The sequence below is a fragment of the Watersipora subatra genome, chromosome 9 (genome assembly GCF_963576615.1).
Source record: "Watersipora subatra chromosome 9, tzWatSuba1.1, whole genome shotgun sequence".
NCBI classification, from domain to species: domain Eukaryota; kingdom Metazoa; phylum Bryozoa; class Gymnolaemata; order Cheilostomatida; family Watersiporidae; genus Watersipora; species Watersipora subatra.
The window spans coordinates 9113831-9135407 of record NC_088716.1 but is presented as its reverse complement, the minus strand read 5'-3'; the positions used below and the strand labels follow the sequence as shown (position 1 = coordinate 9135407).

General features: G+C 33.9%; 1 protein-coding gene and 1 pseudogene across 1 annotated transcript in view; one reads left to right on the top strand and one right to left on the bottom strand.

The window, feature by feature from the left end:
* LOC137404761 (two pore channel protein 2-like) overlaps positions 1 to 21577 on the bottom strand; it is a 272314-nt pseudogene that overhangs the window by 131608 nt on the left and 119129 nt on the right.
* LOC137404036 (baculoviral IAP repeat-containing protein 7-B-like) overlaps positions 1 to 21577 on the top strand; it is a 98318-nt gene that overhangs the window by 8899 nt on the left and 67842 nt on the right. The gene's annotated exons all lie outside the window — the stretch shown is intronic.

The window sequence follows — 21577 nt, the reverse complement described above, 5'->3', positions numbered from 1 at the left end:
TATCATGTTACAATTAAATGACATTAATATTGTTATATTAAATATAGATTAATACAGTAGTATTAGGAGAATACTAGAAAATAACCCAAGTTACTACTACTAATACAAGTAGTTCATAAAATACATTACTCACGTGCTTTGGTGACATGTGGAGTATGCAAACAGGTTAGAAAACATGTCGTCTTTGAAATGGCTAAAACAAAGGTAAGAGTAAGCAGGCGAATAAATAAAGTTTGTCACATTCTTACCCATGTTGAAAGCAGAAATGACCAGCAGACTTTCTACCTAACAATATTCTGTTTCAAGCACTTGTTACAAGTTGCTCCCATGAGTAGATTTGATGAAATTTTGAACCATTCTCAGTATCGGAGTCTCAGGTCTTAGTAATACATTTTGCAACCATTTGCTAACTTGCTAGAAGCTTGTTAAGTTCCCACAATGGCTTAAATTTACAATATAATGAGTAACTCATACATTAGAACATCAACAACACCACAAATTACTGTTAAATGTGAAATTCACTCAAATTAATCCTATAGTTAGATGAGTTGAGGGGTGTAACAATAGTGACAGTGTAACAGCGGTGACGCAAATTTTGGAAATATGTGCAATTTTGAGCAAAACTGAAATTAGTTATAGGTACAGCGTATAAAGTTAGCGTAGAAAACAAGTTACTACTAATTTTGAACTAATAATACAGGTGTAGTAGAAACTTATTGATGTTTCCTGTCACCATTGTTACTCAAAACATGCCAACCTATAAAAGAGCCCCACACCAATAGATCAGTGCACGCAATGCCAATTTATGCATTAACGGGCAGCAAAGCCATTGTGAAATCCATTACAGCTAGATATTTGTGTTCAGAGTAATATGTATACCATGTACAAGCATCTCTATCTTGCCCTTATGACAATAAAGTATTTTGTGCATATACACTAACTTTAGCAAACTATTAAAACACGATAGAGGAGCACTACCCCCACAATTATTTTCCATCTTAGGGTTTGGTATGTATACTTCATATGTGAAGCATTATTTTAGTGAAATTACTGTTTTGAAATTTGGTCAAAAAATCCATTTATTTATGGATGGACCCTTATACTTTTATTGTGTCATTATACGTCTCTTGGACTATACTAATTGCAAAAGCTGCTGGAATCGTGCTCGCTAGCAAGATTCTAGCAGTGCAGAAATAATTCTGTGTGTTTCAATCATTTCGTAATTTTGGTTAGAACCAACGAAAAATTTGTTACGTGTAGCCGTACCTTTACTAACTTATTATTTGTCCATAACTCAACATGTTCAACCGAAACTTTACTAGCTTGTGTTTGAAGCATCTGGCCCAGCATTTATAGACTGCCATATAATTAAAGTAAACAGCAATGAAATGCCACGACATTGACAGCAAATCCGTTTCCAAGTCTGTGACTGACAGTGATTATGAAAGACAATCTCGGTCTATTTTCAGTACAAGAAATGTAGCCCTAAAAACCTAAGACGGCTGTCACTTTTCGCGGAGTAATCAGCAACGCTCCCTAACATCACTAATAAGTTTGTGAAGGTCACTGGTTGAGCCATGCTTTTGGTTAGCAGAAGTTCAAACTGAGCAAGTTTCAGGTTTTTAACGCAACCGAGTGCCACCAGAATGGATATTTGTATTAAAATAACGAATGTTAAGAAAGAGGTTGTTTTGGTTACCAACTTGAAAAAGGTGACAGTGATTTTAAAAGTGACGACAGTGATTTTAAAAGTGACTATTCTGACGACAATTTTGTGTGGTGGGACCCCCAGTTATTTGATATGAAAAGATTTACCATGTCTTACTCTGTTGTGTTGTAGGTGCCAAATATGTGGAAAGGTGATTACAAAAGCTCTTAAAAGCTCAAAAACGAACAGTTAATCGCAGCCACACGAGACCGCCGTAGTTTGGATTCCCTTTTCAAAACGGCTCAAATGTGATGTAGTTGTGAGAGATGGTTTCTGTTTACACTTTCATGCAACCTTATTCGTCGAAATATTTTCACAAATATACTTCAAGCATTCAATAAAACTATGTCTATTGTTCTTACGCGTCTGTTTTATCGTCATCGTAATGCTGTCACTTTTAGCAGTGATATCTTACAACTTGCCGTAAAAATTTATTTAATTTTTTAGCCTTAGCTTGAAGGAGTACATATCATTGTCTGATAATCATGACGAGCCTGTTGGTCACTTGTGATAATCGAAAAGTGCTGCAGAAATTATTTGCGAAGTATTGGGTCACATGATTAGATTACGATTTGCCAATTAGACCAAACCGAAACAAAACTGTAAAGTAGCAAGCATCTATATTTAATATGGGGTCTTCGGTAAAACCCGAAGTGTTTGTCATAAACTTGTGCTACGATAAGTTTATATTGAGCTTTTTATTGGCCTTTCAATTCACGTGAGAACATCACGTGGCAAGACAATAGCTAAATTTCGTGGCTACATCAGAGAAATAAAGAGATTCCAATCTACGGCGGCTTTTCGTTTTTGAGCTTTTAAGAGAGCTTGTAATCACCTTTCCACATATTTGGCACCTACAACACAACAGAGTAAGACATGGTGAATCTTTTGATACCAAATAACTGTAATGTGAATTTTGTTGCAAGTCAACCTTTAAAACAGGTGTAGTAAAGCATTAAGTTTTTTGAAGAAAAAAATGAATGTACATACCTGGTAATTTTACTTTCAAGTTTTTTCCCAATCTCTGTATTGCTATACTCTAATTCTTGCTTTTTTGGAGTTTCTTCCAATTGATCTTCTGTGAGTTGAGCTCTTCTTTTTGTTCTACTCCTTTGATTCTGACTAGCTTGGGCAGTCAAATATTGAGTCTATTGTTTTGAACATTGACATATTTTGTTAACATGTTTATGCATTTTCTCTGCTGATGTTGTCTAACCCATGTTGAAAACAGAAATGACCGGCAGACTTTCCACCTAACAATATTCTGTTTTAAGCACTAGTTGCAAGTTACTAGCATGAGTAGATTTGATCAAATTTTGAACCATTCTCAGTATCGGAGTCACAAGTCTTAGTAATACATTTGTAAGGTAGGAACCGCTTGCTAACTTGCTAGAAGAAGCTTGTTAAGTTCCCACAATGGCTTAAATTTACAATATATAATGAGTAACTCATACATGAGAACATCAACAACACCACAAATTACTGTTAAATTCACTTAAATTAACCCTATAATGATATCAGTTGAGGGGTGTAACAATGGTGACAGTGTAACAGCGTTGACGCAAATTTTGGAAATATGTGCAACTTTGAGCAAAACTGAAATTAGTTAAAGGTACAGCATATAAAGTTAGCGTTGAAAACAAATTACTACTAATTTTGAACTAATAAGACAAGTGTAGCAGAAACTTATTGATGTTTCTTGCCACCATTGTTACTCAAGACATGCCACCTTATAAAAGAGCCCACACCAATAGATTAGTACACACAATACCAATTTATGCATTAGCGGGCAGCAAAGCTATTGTGAAATCTATCGCAATTAGATATTTGTGTTCAGAGTAATATGTATACTAGTGTTGGGCTGGTATCTAATTTAGTGCCGGATCGGATATCCTTGCACTTTTTTATCGGTTTTCCCTGTATCGGTATCTTCGGTATTTACCATCTTCGTATCCTTTGCCAACTAATAAAGTACGGTACTGTCGGTTCTGTCGTTCGGTGTATGGTTTTCAGTGTGTGTTTAAACTTTAAATGGTTTAAAGTTTAATGGTTTAAACTTTAAACCATAACTGTCTCGAACAACTTTTACCGTTGTGCAAAAAACATTCTTTAGTCAGCAGTATATTGTTACGGCAAGGAGACTCCTTGTTTTAGCAAGCCAAAAAAGAAAAGAAAGCTGGAAATATAAGTTTCATGATAGATGTTTTTGTTTATTTTATTAAAAAAATATAGTTATTGTTGATGATAGTTATAGTTATGATGGCAAGGGGCTCTTTTTGTTAAATATACTGAAACAGTTTACAGAAATCTTACTATCACATATAATCACACTATAATATAATCTTACTATCACATATATTATAATCAGGTAATGTAATCACATAATTATACGCAATCCAATTAGAGTCCAGTCCCGTTAGAGTCTTTAATCTTTATACATCCTCCGTCTGTGGAGAACTCCCAAACCTTCGAGGCTGGTGGCATTATCAATGTAACGTAATATAATAGTAGATACAGTAAGCGTGGAAATTTTCGTTGAATTTGTTCGCCAATGCGCGCTTAGATTAGCATGTTCGGCAGAGAAGCATTTTAAAAATCTATCCGGATATCCGTATAACCATTTACCGATAGGCTTTTACGGATAAATCCCCATCATATCAAACCGGCCGCGGATAACTAGCTGTCACCGAAAATGATTGGTTTCCTCGGATACCGATAATCCCTCGGTATCGGTAAGAGCAGATAACCTAATACCGGCCCAACACTGATGTATACCGTGTACAAGCATCTCTATCTTGCCATTATGGCCATAAAGTATTTTGTGCATATACACTAATTTTAACAAACTATTAAAACACGATAGAAGAGCACTACCCCACAATTGTTTTTTATTTTAGAGTTTGGTATGTATACTTCATATGTGAAGCATTATTTTAATGAAATTACCGTTTTGAAATTTTGCCAAAAAAAATCCATTTATTTATGGATAGACCCAAATACAATGTATGATCAATATTCAAGTGATTTAGTTTGTGTATCTGTGTAACACGCTTGTTGTAGTCTGGTGTAGTTGCCACCATGCCAGCTTTATAAATGGTGACCGCTACACCATGGTGTAGCTGCCACCATTTATATATATATATATATATATAAGTACGACGCGGCATTGCCCGGGTATTAAAAATCAACTTACAAACAATGAGAGGGAATGAGAGTTGCCTGCCACTTGCTATTAGCCTGGCACATTGCCAATGGATAATATGAGTAAACTTACTAATAAGCTTTTGATAACTTCTTATATGGCAATTCAATTCATTCATTCAATTCTAAACTACTTGATACTTTTAATAACTATGCATGTATTACTGTACTATTGCCATCGCACATCATTCAGATGCCTGAAAGAAATTTTGATGCTTTAAATGGAGACCGTCATGAGCAGGCTGCCGGATATGTACCTGAATATGGCCCACCACCTGGTATTGCAAAAGATAGGAAGGAGCAGTTTGGTGAGTAAAGTGTAGACGTTAAAATTGTGTTAGCTCAGAACATTTTTGGTGAAAATTAGAAAGGATGTTGTTTTTCAGTCAACCCCAAAACACTAAGTCAACTTTGATTTACTATAGCTTCTAGAGTAGAGACTTTCAGTTATAATAACCATAAACATAAGGTAATGCTTTAAATAACCAGGAGGGTCATATTTAATAACGAGTGGATAAGAAAGCATTTCATCTGCCCTTTTTCTTTTTCTGTTGGAAGCATCATGCGCTGTCGATGGCAACAATGATACTTTTTTCTAAGCTAGTTTCTGTCACAGATACTAAATATAATAGCAACATTGGTACTACATGTATTTGGTTATACTTATGATATAGATGTGAATGCATTCCTGTAAAAGAAGATAACTCTCCTTGAACAGTATTTTGTCAAATAAAAAAGAGCAACCATCTTTCGTGAAAGTTTTACCAACCTCTGATACCATTTAATTAAGATGCTAGCATTCTTTTTACAATAATCTAACCAGATATATATCTGTTAGGATAACCTTTAACATCAGTTATCAAAAGACTACTAAAAACTAACCTGATTTCATGTGTCAATCATTTTGTTTTGGCTATAATTATTTTCATAGAGTCAAGAAACAGTTCAAGTGTTTCCATAGAGTGAGTGTCTGTGTAACACAATGTGTATATTTCTATGCGTCTGTTCTAAAAGGTTAATGTTTACCAGAGGTAATTTAAATGTTGCTCTTTTCTTTCTAGACTCCAACTTGTTTATTTCATTTACACTAACAATCTAGTTGTATGTACACGAATTTTAAAATTGCTTATGATATTGCACGAAGCTTTGTTGTGGTAAATATGGTTATACACATTCTACCACCAATTTATCATCTATGATGTTTAAAAGACCTTTAAATTAGACCTTTAAAAGTTTTATAAACAATTTTGGTCAATCGGAACTTAAATTTACCATCTGGCTGCAAGAGGTTTGATCTTTAAATGATTGTGTGCACCTTAAAGTTGTATGGTGCTAGATTTGTGTATGTTGACCCCGTCAAGCTCACCAGTTCTCATTCTTTATCTACGTTGTCATTTGTATAATGCTTATAGATTTCTACTTTTATGTGGTTTGTCTTCATTTTACAAGTACTACCAGCTTGTCGTGAACGTGATCTCAATGAATGGTATAGAAACCATAGTAATTATATAATGCAAACATCCCCTGGTAGAAATCGCCAAAATTTTATTTAAGTGCTATACATATTAAAAATTAGTAACAAAATAGTATGTTAATTTTAGTAGCTTTAGTTACTTACAGTAACTTTATTATATTTCAGTAATTTATTGGTTACGATCTGCACTAAAATTTAACGTTACAATGCGCTATGAGAGGTACTACATACCATTGAAAGTTCTTACTTTTAAGTTTCATGAAAAGACGTTTAGCAAATAAGTTTAGCTTACAAAATACACACACATAATGCTTAGTTTTAGTGTGTATTTTTAACTATTTTACTGAATTTCAACTTTTTATCACTAAAATTTTATCAGTTTCTGTTTTTGCTTTCCCTATAACCTTTAGCGGACCTGTATTTTTCAACATTTTTCAACCTAATTCAGCAAAAAAACCCGAACGATGCTGATTTCCCAATGAAATGGATATTTGTTTGAGAAGTCTGACTACTGGACCTTCTGTATGAAGGGATCGCAACTCCAACTTTCCTACTGGTTTCGAATAAAAAATATTACAGTTTTACACGCGAAAATTGCTGAACTGAGAGAAATCGGTCATTGTGTCTCTTTCAGGCGCTGTGAAAATATTTTCGGTGAACAGCATTTCAGGGTCTTTGTTATTTTGACGTACGTAATAAGCACACCAACTGGCAAATTTGAAAGCGGGTGAAAATTTTGTTGAATACATATACTGAAATAAGATTCGTATGAAGTGGAAAAATCCTCATGTTCCACTTCGTAAGGTAAAAAAAACTCGTATATCAGGGTAATCGTATCCTGAGGGTGCGCTGTATATCAAATAAAAAGATTGTTGGCGAGTAGATGTGCATTAGTTAGCCTTTAGCCCTCTCATTATTTGTTAGGGAACGAAAACGAAACTGTAAAGTAGTGAGCATCTATATTTGGTATGAGCTTTCTGGCAGAACCCAGTGTTAGTGATAAACTAGTGCTATGAGACGTTTTATATTGAGCCTTTTATTGGCCTTCAATTTCACATGATAACAACACGCGTCAAAACAATAACCACAATGTTTGAGAACGCCATCAAAATAAAGAGATTCCAATCTACGGCATTTTTGCGATGGCTGCAATTAGCTGTTCGTTTTTTGAGCTTTTAAGAGCTTGTAATCACATTTCCACATATTTTGCACCTACGACACAGCAGAGTAAGACAAGGTGAATATTTTGATACCAAATAACCACAATGTGAATTTAGTGGCAAGTAAACCTTTGAAGATGTGATTGCGTCAAAAAAGGCGATCAAATGAAATTAAGACCAATAAAAGGCTAAAACATCAGCTACGATTTGATGTCATTTTTGTCTTTTTAGACTAACTCTGTTTAGAGATATAAGCGTTTGAATGTGGTCATCTTTTAAAATGCTCCGATTCGAGCGGGTACTTCATTCGTGACCTGTATAGTGAGACATGAGAAAAGAGTCCATAAATATAAGATCTCTTCTTTAGCCAATCATCAGCACGAAATTTTTATATAGATCATAATAAATATTATCGCTCGTAAAACGCGTTGTCTGTGATCTCGGAGTTAAGGTAGGGCCACACGAGACAAAATTCTCACGAAATCGGCGAAATTTGGACGAAACGATTCGTACGAATTGACATTTGGACGAATTCGTCCATCGTTGGTTGCGCACGATGAACGAATACTGAATTGGATGAAACGTCAGAAATTCCTACAATTCGTTGTTTGATTGGTCGGTTGAAAAGGTTAGTTGAATGTTGAAGGTCGTTTTCTTTTGCGCATTTTGGTCAGATCTAAAAAAGATAACGATTTGCGAGTTTCTAGCCCGCAGTTCCTAACTCGGCTTGAAAACTGTGTAACTGTGTTGGCGATTATATGTAATCAGTAGTACCATGGACGTAATGGATCTATTTAATAGAAATATAACTGTTTTGTAGCTAGACTAATATTTGCTGAAAAGTCAGGTTCCAATATGTATATTTAATAGAAATATAACTGTTTTGTAGCTAGGCTAATAATTGCTGAAAAGTCAGGTTCAAATTTGTATTGTAATTAGAAGAAAAAGTAAAACGGTTTTGTGGGCAAGCCAAAACCTGCTGTAGTCATACAAAATAACCGTTTTGCAATGTAGTACATACGTAATAGTTCGTAATAGTATTATCAATGTACAAGCTCTATTCAAAAGTATACTAAAAACCATTTACAACAACAGCTTACTACAACTACTCAGTGCAACTAGCATTTGTAGTTGCGTGGAAACGACCTTATTAACGCGCAGTTATATTGTAGGCACCGAAATTAATTTACGTGTACATTCCGCAACCGATTTTAGGAATTAGGAATTGCGACTAGAAACTCACAAATCGTTATCTTTTTTAGATCTGACCCGCATGTTTGTACTGAAGCAAATGATTGAAACGGAATCGGCTTCAATTTATCACCGCGTTATGATTGGCTAGTTGAAAGTTAGTTTCGTACGAATCCGTGGTGGGGAAACTCCGTGTGGCAGGTCAGAAATTTCGTACAAATGGAATTTCCCAGATTAGTTGAAATTACACGATACGTGTAATTTCGATACGTGGCCCGGCCTTTAGGGTTTTACTCAATTACTAGAGCCGCATAGATATTTACAGAATTAATTGACATCGTTAATTTACTGAATTACTCGATCGACACGTTGTATTGACGAACAACAGAATGGTAACAATGCTTCCAGTTCCTGCAAAGGTGACTCAGAGTTTTCTAAGCATCAGGTGGTTAAAGTTTGGGGCAGACATCTTATGGTTAGAGCTGACAGTCGCCAACAGCGTCATGCTGCAGAGGAAAATAGGATAATGGAGGTAAATTTATTTTCAACTTCGAGTCTCTTATATATATACCTTAAGTCCTCATGCTCAAGCCGTGCGGCTTGTCGTTGGGCACGGTTTCTGGTTCAAGGTTTTGGCGACCTACTCGTTTATTTTCAAGGTCATGTTTATGGAATACATTAGACTAAAGAAGAATTTATTGCTCTAAGTCGAGATGAATTCGTGACATACAAGTGAGAGACAAGCGGTTGGGAGCATGTTAATACCTGCTGACATGGAAGCCGAAACTATGGACCAAACTGAATGCAAAACTTACCACAACAAACAAATTGCAGCAAGCCACAGGCGGTCAGTTAGTTTACATCCGTTAGCAGCAGCAAGACTGAACTCAATAATTTGATACAACCATGTCCACTAGTGCTAAACCTTCACAAAAAACCTAGTGTAGCCTATAAGCCTTCCAACAGCGCAAAAAAATCTAGCTGAGACATGGCAAGTAAGTTCTCTTGATGCAAGGGTTCAGGAGTTTTAATTCGAACTTGGAAGTGAAAGAAAATTCTTTTCACATGTACTGATGTAGCATGTTTTCTTATTCAAGAGGGCGGGGTATAGCGAAACCCGTCGCAACACTCTCGCTCCCAAAGGGGTCAAGGATGACAAAACCTCAGTTATTAGCCGCGGTTTGTGGGCATATGCGGCTTGTTGGTAAGGGTGGCTAGATACCCCAGGCGGCTTGTTGGAGGATTATTTTTTCCTTTGTGAGTCATCTGTTTGCGAGCACAAGCGGCACGGCTTGACCATGAGGACTTACGGTATATATATATATCGTTGTATTTACATACAGATTATATTTTCGTTTGGAACGATAATGTAACTTCCTGTGCACGCGTGCATGAGTTCTTGCTACAAAATAAATGATGTTGATTGCTAAATTGACGGCTTCGGTTAGAAGGCACCCTTAGAAGGTTTCGGTTAGAAGGCACCCTCAAAATAATTTTCTTTTTCAAAAAATTTTTTTTCAAGAAAAACATGTTTCCTATATAATTCAAGTGTGCTTTTTCCATTGCTGCTACTAAAAAGTATGTCAAACCACTTTAAAACACTTATAACTTGGACTGAATGTTGGCCACTTCCAGAGACAATATGCCCGAGATATTGATCGCTGCCGGGTGGTACGTAGAAACAAGGCAGCCGAACCTGTAGTAATTGCTGCTAAGAAGGCAAACAGAAGGTCAACTGCACCAGATGATAATACATATTCAAGTGGAGGGTTTTAATAATACATATTCAAGTTGAGGGTTTTAAAAGGGTATGAGACAATCCATCTGCCCATAATTGTAAAGAAATCATCCGTTTTCTATTCCCAAACTTTAGGCAACGTTTTCTCATTATTTGCTTTTTGTCAGTGTTTTCAATCTTTAAAACGCTGTCATTTTGTCAATTTTAAAGATATCGACTTGAAATTTTGTATGGCTATTCCTTGAAACCTAACTGATGTTTTTATGGTCTCAGAATTTTTCTTCCCTGTGTAGGGGGTCCAACCCACGACCCAAACTCCAACTTGATTTCGCATATATGACTTTTTGTCTCTTTTTACCTGAATAAAAATCGTAATTGAAAAATCTGCTCCCATATTGTCATGATACACACTGTTTGGCACTATAATAACCACATTTAAGGAAGATACACTGAAACTTTCATCAAGATATTTTGCATGAAAAACATGACTTCGAAACTACATTCCGATTCATAAAATGAGAACCGTTTGTCTGGTGAACAAACCAAGTATACCATTGGATTTGTCTTGAAAAACCACCAGAATAAGATCTTTTCAAGTTTGTAACACTATATATAGATGGGGGTCTCTCCGAGGATTCCTTCTAACCTTAATTAATCTAATTAATTAGCATCTAGCAATATAATGGCTTAGATTGATGAATGAGTGTTAAATATACTAAAGGTAATAATTTTAGTAGTAATAATTTTAGTACTCATGAACACATTTACTAGTTAATAAAATTATACATTTTGCTATCACTAATCATCGTTTCATAACTTTTTTATCGTTTCACCTAGCTATAATATTTGCTTCAAATTTTTTTTGGCAGTTTTAGCTAGAAAATTATATTTATAATTAGAATTTATGTTGACTTCTCACTTGTAAAAAGTGAGGAAAATTAATTGATCAATGCTCATCCTTAACTCCCAAAAACAAAGCTTCGAGTTGTTGGCTTGTCGTACCTATGCTTTGGTTGAACATTTATTCATACCTAACACCCAATTTGAGAGCTTTTAGTAGATACGCGTTAGAACGACATATCTATAAATGACACATTCATTACATTTGTTTTATTGATTACAGGATGTTTATGTGGTGACACCAGTAGAGCAGTTGCGGCAGTGTGGAGACTGCAATACACCGAAAAGAAAGACATGAATGTGTGCTGCACAAACCACGATATGTTCTGTTCGAGTTTGCTGCAGTAGATTAATTTGTCCTATTTTATGAGCTGAAACTATGTGAGTGGCCACGACTTGAGTGGATATTGTTAATAAAAGCTTTATGATGAGATGAAAATTTTCTGGTTTGTAAAAATTATATGATAAAATAATAATGTTGAAGACAATGCAAAACATGATTTGCAGAACATATTGAATACATTATAGCCCTGTTGCCACCTGTGCGGAAATCTTCTCTAATAGATGGATTTATGAAGTGTAATCAGCGCTGTATTGACAGGTACTTTTGCATAGCTCGACTCAATTCCAGCAAACCAAATAATAAAAGCTCAAAATATTTTATGCTCCACGCTGCCAAGTAAAAACAGGTGAGTCCACAAAGCACCAACCAGATGCAAGAATGGCTTTATAAACCCTTTGCCAGAATCGGTGAGTTGTAGAAGTAAAATACAAAGTAGAATTATACAAAGTAAAATATACGCCAATAGAGCTGTGTAGGACTAGACTTTTATCGCAATAGGCGATGCGAATACGAGAGATGGAGACAAATTCTTTACTATATAGGCCTACACCATTTTTGGCAAGTCTTTAACGCAATCAATTTATCGTTTTTACCGCAATCAGTTTTTGTCGATTTAAATCTTCAAATATCTTGACAATGAGATCGCCTAAAACAACAACATCTCAAATGATAGAAAAACATTGATACTTTGTTAAAATCAATTAAAATTGGACGCGATCACATCTTTAAAGATGTGATCACAGCTCACAGACTCTTTCATATATGTTCACAATACACATGCGAATAAAGCACCCACTTGAATCTGAGCGTTTCAAAAAATTATCTCATTCAAATGCTTATTTATATCTCTGGACAGGGCTAGTCTGCAAAGACAAAAATACCATCAAATTGTAGCTGATGTTTTAGCCTTATATTGATCTGAATTTCATTAGAATGACTTAAATGGTGCAGTCACATCTTTAATGAGCTCTCCAAAATGTGTAGTTTGTTTCTATCATACTCGAAGGGGTATACAAGGAACTTGAGGAACTAAGTACAGTCATACGCCGACATACTAGCTTAATGCGTGTCAGTGCCAAGCTCTTATTTTAATCCTCTTGGATTGCAAATTATATTTTCCTACGTAAAGTAATTAAATACAAATTAATTCATTCGCAACATCTAAAAAACAACTAAAAAAATAATATTACATAATATTACAATGGGAAATGTGCTTTTAATCGTTTCATTTCACTACCTACACTCACAAAGTAACAAAAAACTAGTGATTATGATCTATGATGAAATGTAAAATTATTATGTACAGTACTGTATAGAGTTCTTACCTTTCTTATGGTGGCGTGCTAACGGCTGTGTGAAAACACATTCAGTATGCTACACCTTTGTGACACTACGTAACATAAGGTAGACTTATATAAACTTAGCTTACTATACATACATCCTCTACAATAAGTTTTAATTTTATGTTACACAACCTAATTCTAATTTTGTTTCTATTTTCCGTTTTTTATCTGCTTGGCACTTTTTGCCCTGCTATCTGACTCGTTTTTGTCTTCGCTTTTAGCCAGCCCTTTAAAAACTTTCAAACTATCTGGTGAAATGACCAAGGGATGCGTTTGCCATAATATGCTTATCACATACTTTTCCAGCAATCGGCTGCATCGAGATCTGTCTTGTACATCTGTCTCGTAGGCTCATCTCAAATTTGTCTTGTATCTCAAGGCAAAATTTTGTCCAGAATTTCCTTGCATCTTGAATTTCCCATATGCTGTAACACTCGTATGTTGAGGTATGACTGTATGCTGGTTGAGATACAGTAATGCAGGAACTGAACCAGTAAACTTACCGAAGCCTTTACTCTGATTCTTTGCAGAGGGAGGAGCAAGGAGTGAGGATGACCAATCAGTTACAACTGGTGTTACTGATTCAATCACTCAACCAAAAAGGTGGGTATCTCATATTTAATTGTTCTTATTGGTTGTCATTAGATGACACTCAATAATAACATTGTCTCCCTCCGTATAACACAACCTTATATTCTTATAGGAGGATTAACGTGGTTGAGGTGATCACGAACCCTAATGATCCATCTGAACAGGAAGCTAAGTACCTGGTTGATGCTCTCACATGTAAAAAGTGCAGAAAGAACATGGTGAGCTTTCCTTACTGTTCTATCATTGGCCATATATTTATTATTAGGGCTTCAATGAGTCAATAGTTTACATTTAACATTGATTTCATTATTGACCAGTTTGATTTATTGATTTCATTGTTGATCACTGTACATGTAATATTTTATACATGTAATATAATATAATTATAGCCTATTCTGGACTAATGGATATTTGTTTGTTACAGTCTGGAGCAGTTGTCCTTCCTTGTGGATGTTATTGTCTCTGTCAGGACTGCAGCAAAGGAAAACTCCCTACGAAATGTCCAGCATGTGGCCACCTTGTAAAGGAAGCCTGCAATGTCGGTGTCACAACTAAGTCTCTCTCTAGTAAGGATGCTGTCAGTTGCTCTGCAGTTACTTACCAGAAATGCGTGTGACAAAATATTGAAAAATCATTCCGTTGTACCGTATTAAGAATCCTTCCGTATATATTAAGAATTTGTTCAGCTGTATCCGTACTCATAAAACTGGAGTTTTCCTCTATATGCTGCCTTCACCAATATGCAATCCTCACTTTGTTATTAAGAGAGTGTTTGATTATTGTAACCTAAAAATATTATAATTTTATTGAGATCTCTGGTCATCACTTTTACTGATGTTTTTGCTAGACCTATTACCATGTACCATCGTATACCATCCGGTATACCATCCGGTATACCGGATGATGTAAAGCATTCATTTTTAAATTTATATGACCATGTGATTACAACTGCGTATCCATAGAGTTATCTCCCCCTAGAGTGATAACTACACGAGCGTTTCCGGTGCCAACAAGGAGCGTTTAGGCCACGCCTCTTTTTTGTGCTAGTCAGTCGTAGTGATTGACTAGATCAATAACATCAGCCATGAGAAGGGTTAAACAAGGATCATGAATTCCAGTTGAGATAGTAATTAATGCTCATATTAAAGAAATGATGATTATAGTTTATCACTTTAATATATGCTTATTATTTAAAGCAATTCAATACCTACCAGGGATTGCTAAACATATTATGGAAATGTTTACTTTTTCATTTCCATAAACATAAATATTTCCATAATTTTAGGGAAATGGATATGGAAATTTTATTTTACATGTATGGAAATAGTATGAAAATGGAAATAATATGGAAGTGAATTATGGAAATCCTATGGAAATGGAAATAATATGGAAATTAATTATGGAAATGGAATTAATATGGAAATGAATTATGAACTTTTATGGAAATGGAAATAATATGGAAATGGAAATAATATGGAAATGGAAATACTATGGGAATGAAGTAGGGAAATGGAATTAATATGGAAATGAATTATGGAAATGGAAATAATATGGAAATGGAAATAATATGGAAATGAATTATGGAAATGGAATTAATATGGAAATGAATTATGGAAATGGAAATAATATGGAAATGGAAATGAATTATGGAAATGGAATTAATATGGAAATGAATTATGGAAATGGAAATAATATGGAAATGGAAATAATATGGAAATGAATTATGGAAATTGAATTAATATGGAAATGAATTATGGAACTTTTATGGAAATGGAAATAACATGGAAATGAATTATGGAAATGGAAATTGTGACATGCACATAATCCCTGATACCTACATGACTTGCCAAGGCACTGAATAGATAGTGAGTGAAAGTGAAGGTAATGCAAGCAGTTACTCATAGATAACATACATAGTCATACTGGGGTTGTATTACATTGGTGTGATGGGAAGCTAATCAACTGCCATCAACTATGAGCTGTACTACCCGGTGTTGCCCGAGTAATAAAAAAGTATTTGGACAGAAAATTTATTTTTATATAACATTTACTATTCTAACTTTTAAACTTCATATCATGAGAAAATATTTTTTAAGCAGTTTAAATGAATTAAGAGGAAAAAGAAAACAACTCTAAAGGTTTGCAAGCTTTTTCAAACAACTACAACTTTTAAATTTCATATCATGAAAGAAGTGTTTTGTTGAAATAAATTAAGAAAAAAATAAAATTGTAAATGTGTTTAAATGTAAAATAATTAGCAAGTAATGGCTAAATATAATCTGTTTAGCTATGATTACAATGGAAAATTATTTAATAAATAAGGTAATAAAAAGTCTATTTTATTTTTATATAATTATAGTTAGGAATAATAGAATTAAGTATAATTTATTTTTATTTAACATATAACAACATTTACCACTTTAACTTTCAAACTACATATTATGAAAAGTGTTTTGTGTAATTGAAATAAATGAAGAGAAGAGAGAAAATAAAAACAACTGTAAATGTTTTCAAGCTTTTTCAAACAACTACCACTTTTAAACTTCATATCATGAAAGAAGTTTTTTGTTAAAATGAATTAAGAAGAAAAATGAAACTGCAAATGTGTTTAAATGTAAAATAATTAGCAAGTAATGCTAAATATAATCTGTTTAGCTATGATTACAATAAAAAATTATTGTAATTATAGCTAATTTTTATTACTTTATTTAATAAATAAAGTAATTCACAACTACTTTTTATTACTTTATTTAATAAATAAAGTAATAAAAAGTCTATTTTATTTTTAAATAATTATAATTTGGTATAATTAAGTATAATTTATTTTTATCTAACATATAACAACATTTGCCACTCTAACTTTCAAACTTTTTGCTTGCTTACATCAAGCAAAGATGTCCACTAACTAGTGGACATCTTTGCTTCAAGCTAGTCTATGTATTTGATTGATATGTATTGAAATCTAATACTACATGCAAGGGCTGTTTGTGAACTGAGGTGACAATGAATCACTCTATCACCATACAATGTCAATACTTTCAGTTGATGGCAGTCGATTAGCTTCCCATCACACCAATGTAATACAACCCCAGTATGACTATCTATCTTATCTATGAATAACCAATGATATACAGCCCCTCATGTGTGGGGGCTGTATATCATTGGAGTAACTGATTGCATTAACTCACTTACTTAACACTGTCTATTCAGTGTCTTTGCAAGTCATGTAAGTATTGAATTGCTTTAAATAATAAGCATATATTAGAGTAATAAACTATAATCATCATCTCTTTAATATGAGCAATAATTACTATCTTAACTGTGCAAATTAATGATCATTCTCACGGCTGATGTTATTGTTCTGTCAATCACTACGAGTGACTAGCACAAAAAAGGGGCGTGGCCTAAACGCTCCTTGTTGGCACCGGAAACGCTCGTGTTGTTGAATGCACAGTTATCACTCTAGGGGGAGATAACTCTATGTGCGTATCTCAATCATACCATAGGCTTCTCACTTGACCTCCAACTCATTCTCTCTCACTTCACTTTTTCATGCCTTTTTATGCCAGTTTTATGAGATTAGGTCAAACTGAATGATACTAAATACACCAAAAGTCTAGCCATTGATTAAAAGGATTGGATATTATTTTTATTTAAAGAGTGGCTATTACTGTGTTTTCATTATATGAAAGAGAGGAAATATTTACCTTTTTTTTTAAACTGGTTGTGATGAGAGTTATTGCTGTTATACAGTAAGTTGCTACTATTTTCTGCCTCAGCTGGTTGGCCAAGCAAATATTTTACTACTTATTTATAAACGTGATTATACATGTATGTAAAATAAAATTGAAGTTATTTATTTGACAACAACCTCCACACTTGATTTGGTCAGCAGTTGCACATAACGCAATAGTAGTATAATAGCAACACTCACCAGACAATTAGCCCTAGTTTTACACATTCATATTGAACATGAAGATTACCCATAATCCCCTTCTATGGCAAGTGATATAACCCTCATATTTAGAAAGTGTGTATGAAGAAAAATGGTTGAAACTTTTCCTTGAATGTTTTCTACGGTCTTTTCACGAAAGAGATGGCCAACCCCTTGTATAATTTTATGATTTCTAGCATATGGCATTGTTACATAATGCAAAGTCAATCAATCTACATATCTTATAAGACTCTGATCGTCTCATAATCTTTCTTGAAACCATCTCTTGGAAAATCTAATTAGGCAATAACTTCATAGGAGATTGCTTTTACAGGATGAGACAACTCATGGTGGTCTGCTTATTAGACCAACACTATTGCCTGCGCTAATCAACTGGCTTCACAAATCGCAGAATGATTTTTACTGTAATCAGAATGATGTCTGTTTGTTTGTCCGTCTGTCTGTTCAAAGCAAAGTTGAAGTTGAAAGAACAAATTAATTTGAAAATATAAAATGCTAAATATAAAATATAATAAATACAAACCTATCTATATACATTTTAAACTTTTTGCTCGCTTAAAACCGTTGAACTAAAGAAATAATAATTATGGGCTATATTTAGAACGCTACATGGTCATAGTTCTCTTGGATTTAGGCTGTGGCTTCTCTTTTAAGTAGAAGGAAGATTTTGCATCTATCTGTAATGTCAATATCTTTAATGTCTAATCCCACATACGGAAACTTCCTTAGTAACCTCCAATTGTAATTTCATATTTCAAGCACATTTATTGTTCAACACAATCAATTAAATTATGAGAATGTCTGCATCCAAGTTTCTTCAAGTAAGTAAGTGCTTTTCTCCAATAAATTTCTATCTTTCAACTGCTTTAAATATCATAATTTCAGTTAATTTCAACTACATTTAGTATAAGTTATAGTACGATACGTCACATACTTACATGGCTTATTCTAGCATAAGGCATTAAGGATGCAAATCATGACTGTCTGTTCCCATGTCTATAATGTAAAGTAACAACATTAACTGCTCTGGATTAATAATCACTTCATCAATTTAATTTTTACATTGTTTTATTTAATGATTTTGTGCAGTTGCCTGATTTGTACCTGCTTTTTAGGCTGTAAAAGATTAACCTAAATACAGTGTTTTATTATAAAAATATTTGCTCCAAGAATTTTTCAGCAGATTATGCATGACCAATGACACGGCAGATAAGAGAATGCGGTGAAATGATTTTATCGAAACGGGTGTCTTAAAACCTATTCTTTTTTTATTTCTAGCCTGTATTATAATCTCAGTCTTTTCTCAAAGGTAGATAAGATATGCTTGTAGATTGTTACCGGATGTTTTATGGGCTGGATGCCGAGAAAATAAAGCTCAAAAAACGCGATTTTATTACAAGCTAGCATTGTTAATTGGCCAATTGTAAGCTAGGTTACGCCACTAAATTAACGATATCCGCTAAATAGCAACGCGTTCTAAATGACATCGTTTTGGGGACAAAATGCAAATTAATCTCAAAATTGTTTGGAATTTTTTTTATTGAGGCAATAAATATGAAAAATAGTGTGACCATAGTGATCAGCATAGTTGATTTGCTATTTGAAAAACTTCTACTCAGGATGGTGGCAGTTATATTTTAAACTTTAAGCAAGCTATTTTCGTCGCTTTGCATGCAGTTTAGATTGCAAAGAAGAGTACGACTGTGAAATTGCGTCGCAATGGTCAGTTTCTTAAAACTGTTAAACAATTCTTATAGGCAGCACTGTGCCTGAAAACCTATGAGTATATGTGCCACTGTAGAACATGAATGCTTGTCGTTGTTCCCGTTTTGTTAATGTCTTGAGTATTTATTGATGTTATAGCGGATGCTTCATAATCCATCGAAATATTTAAAAAAAATTTAAGAATAAATCATTTTCAACAATTGTGGAGCGCCTCATTTTTATAGAATTTGTAACGATAGGTACACAAACACAGAAATTGAGCTAAAGCTGCTCACAAGGATCTCTCCTTTTCAGGAGATTCAGAGGATTCAGAGACTTCAGAGGATTCAACTCCGTAAAAAGTCACCAGTCATCCAGCAGGTGAGTGCTGGATGACTGCAGATGAGTGAAAGCTAACTATTTGATACTACTAACTTTTAGTTTCTAGCCATAGTAAAATAATGAGAATTATGTACTATATGCTGTACTACAATTACATCACATGTTATAAGCAACACTGAGTTCAAAAATTCATAGCTACAACCGTTGCTTTATATATAATACATGTATACTGTTTTATTGGCAATAACTTCATTTCAAACAATTGTTTTTCAATTTATGCCAAACAACAAATTAAAGGGAAACAGTTGGCCACTAAAACAAAGAAATGATAAATCTACATAAAGCTTTAGAGACTGTATGAATGATGACAAATGTCTATATAACATTTTTCTGTTATCTAGACATAAAAAGGTGTAACGTTTTAGCTAACATTCTGTAGCATGGCCTCTCAGTGGTTGGCACCAAAAACAAACCCCTGCATGTAGAAGAAGACAAATGCTGCATATCTCACTAGGAAATTCTACACAGGGACGGATTTCACTCCTTACATCCGTTTGGTATATTTCAAGTAAGGACAGATTTCACTCCTTACACCCGTTTGGTATATTTTAAGTAAGGACAGATTTCACTCCTTACACCCGTTTGGTATATTTTAAGTAAGGACAGATTTCACTCCTTACATCCGTTTGGTATATTTTAAGTCCATGAGCATAAAGAGAGTTAGGTATAGTCATGAAAATTTTCCATGACTAAAGATTTTTCAGTCATTGAGAATTTTCCTGATGGTACGCAGACAGAGTTTTGCTATTAAACTAAATTCTATGGTGACACATCATGTGCCAATTTCTTTTGATTCTGAGTCATACTCTATTACTATTTCAATATATTGAAACCAACCAAGTCTATGAAGTTAAATAATAATTTGGTTGTTCTCAAGCTAACTCAACGAATAAGAGAAGCACTCCAAAAGCTCCCATCACTGCCTTCACCAAATATGTTGAATATTATAGTGTAAGGGTACTGGATCTTGTTTATATATCCATCGATGACAAAACTGCTTGACTTTTTCTATTCGGCTATGCATTTGCACAAGTCTATTTATTTCTAAAACAAAATAAACACAAATCTAATACATGTATTTTCTCTCTTTATAAATGTTTTTACATTGTTTATAACAAAGTTTATCTGCTCTGCTGCCAATTTATTTGCAATCAAAATTGAGATTTGCAAGATTAAACACACTCATGGCAATATTTCTTATTAGACTTAGAGATAATCCTTATTAGACTTAGAGATAATCCTTATTAGACTTAGAGATAATTCTTATTGGACTTAGAGATAATCCTTACTAGATTTACAGATAATTCTTATTAGACTTAGAGATAATCCGTATTAGATTTAGAGATAATCCTTATTAGACTTAGAGATAATCCTTATTAGATTTACAGATTATTTTTATTAGACTTAGAGATAATCCTTATTAGATTTACAGATAATTCTTATTAGACTTAGAGATAATTCTTATTAGACTTAGAGATAATTCTTATTAGACTTAGAGATAATTCTTATTAGACTTAGAGATAATTCTTATTAGACTTAGAGATAATTCTTCCACGCTTGAGTTGGTCATAGCAATATTATTTCTTCAACCTTTCAATAAAATCTTTGGGAGATTTTTACCTGCTTGATAAAAAACAGCTGACAACGTGTGTTTAGCAGTAACATAACTAAAAACAACGCAAGCTTCGCATAAAAGTTTCTATAAACTCAGTCACATAATTATACTTAGGAGTACTCTTTGAGGCCCTCTCAACATTTCGCTAACGACTCTTACATTGCAGAGCAATTAACTTCATTATTGTATAAATTTGGATATATAGTCATACTAAAATCTAGAAACGCTTTATAACGCCTTATAATTTAATTG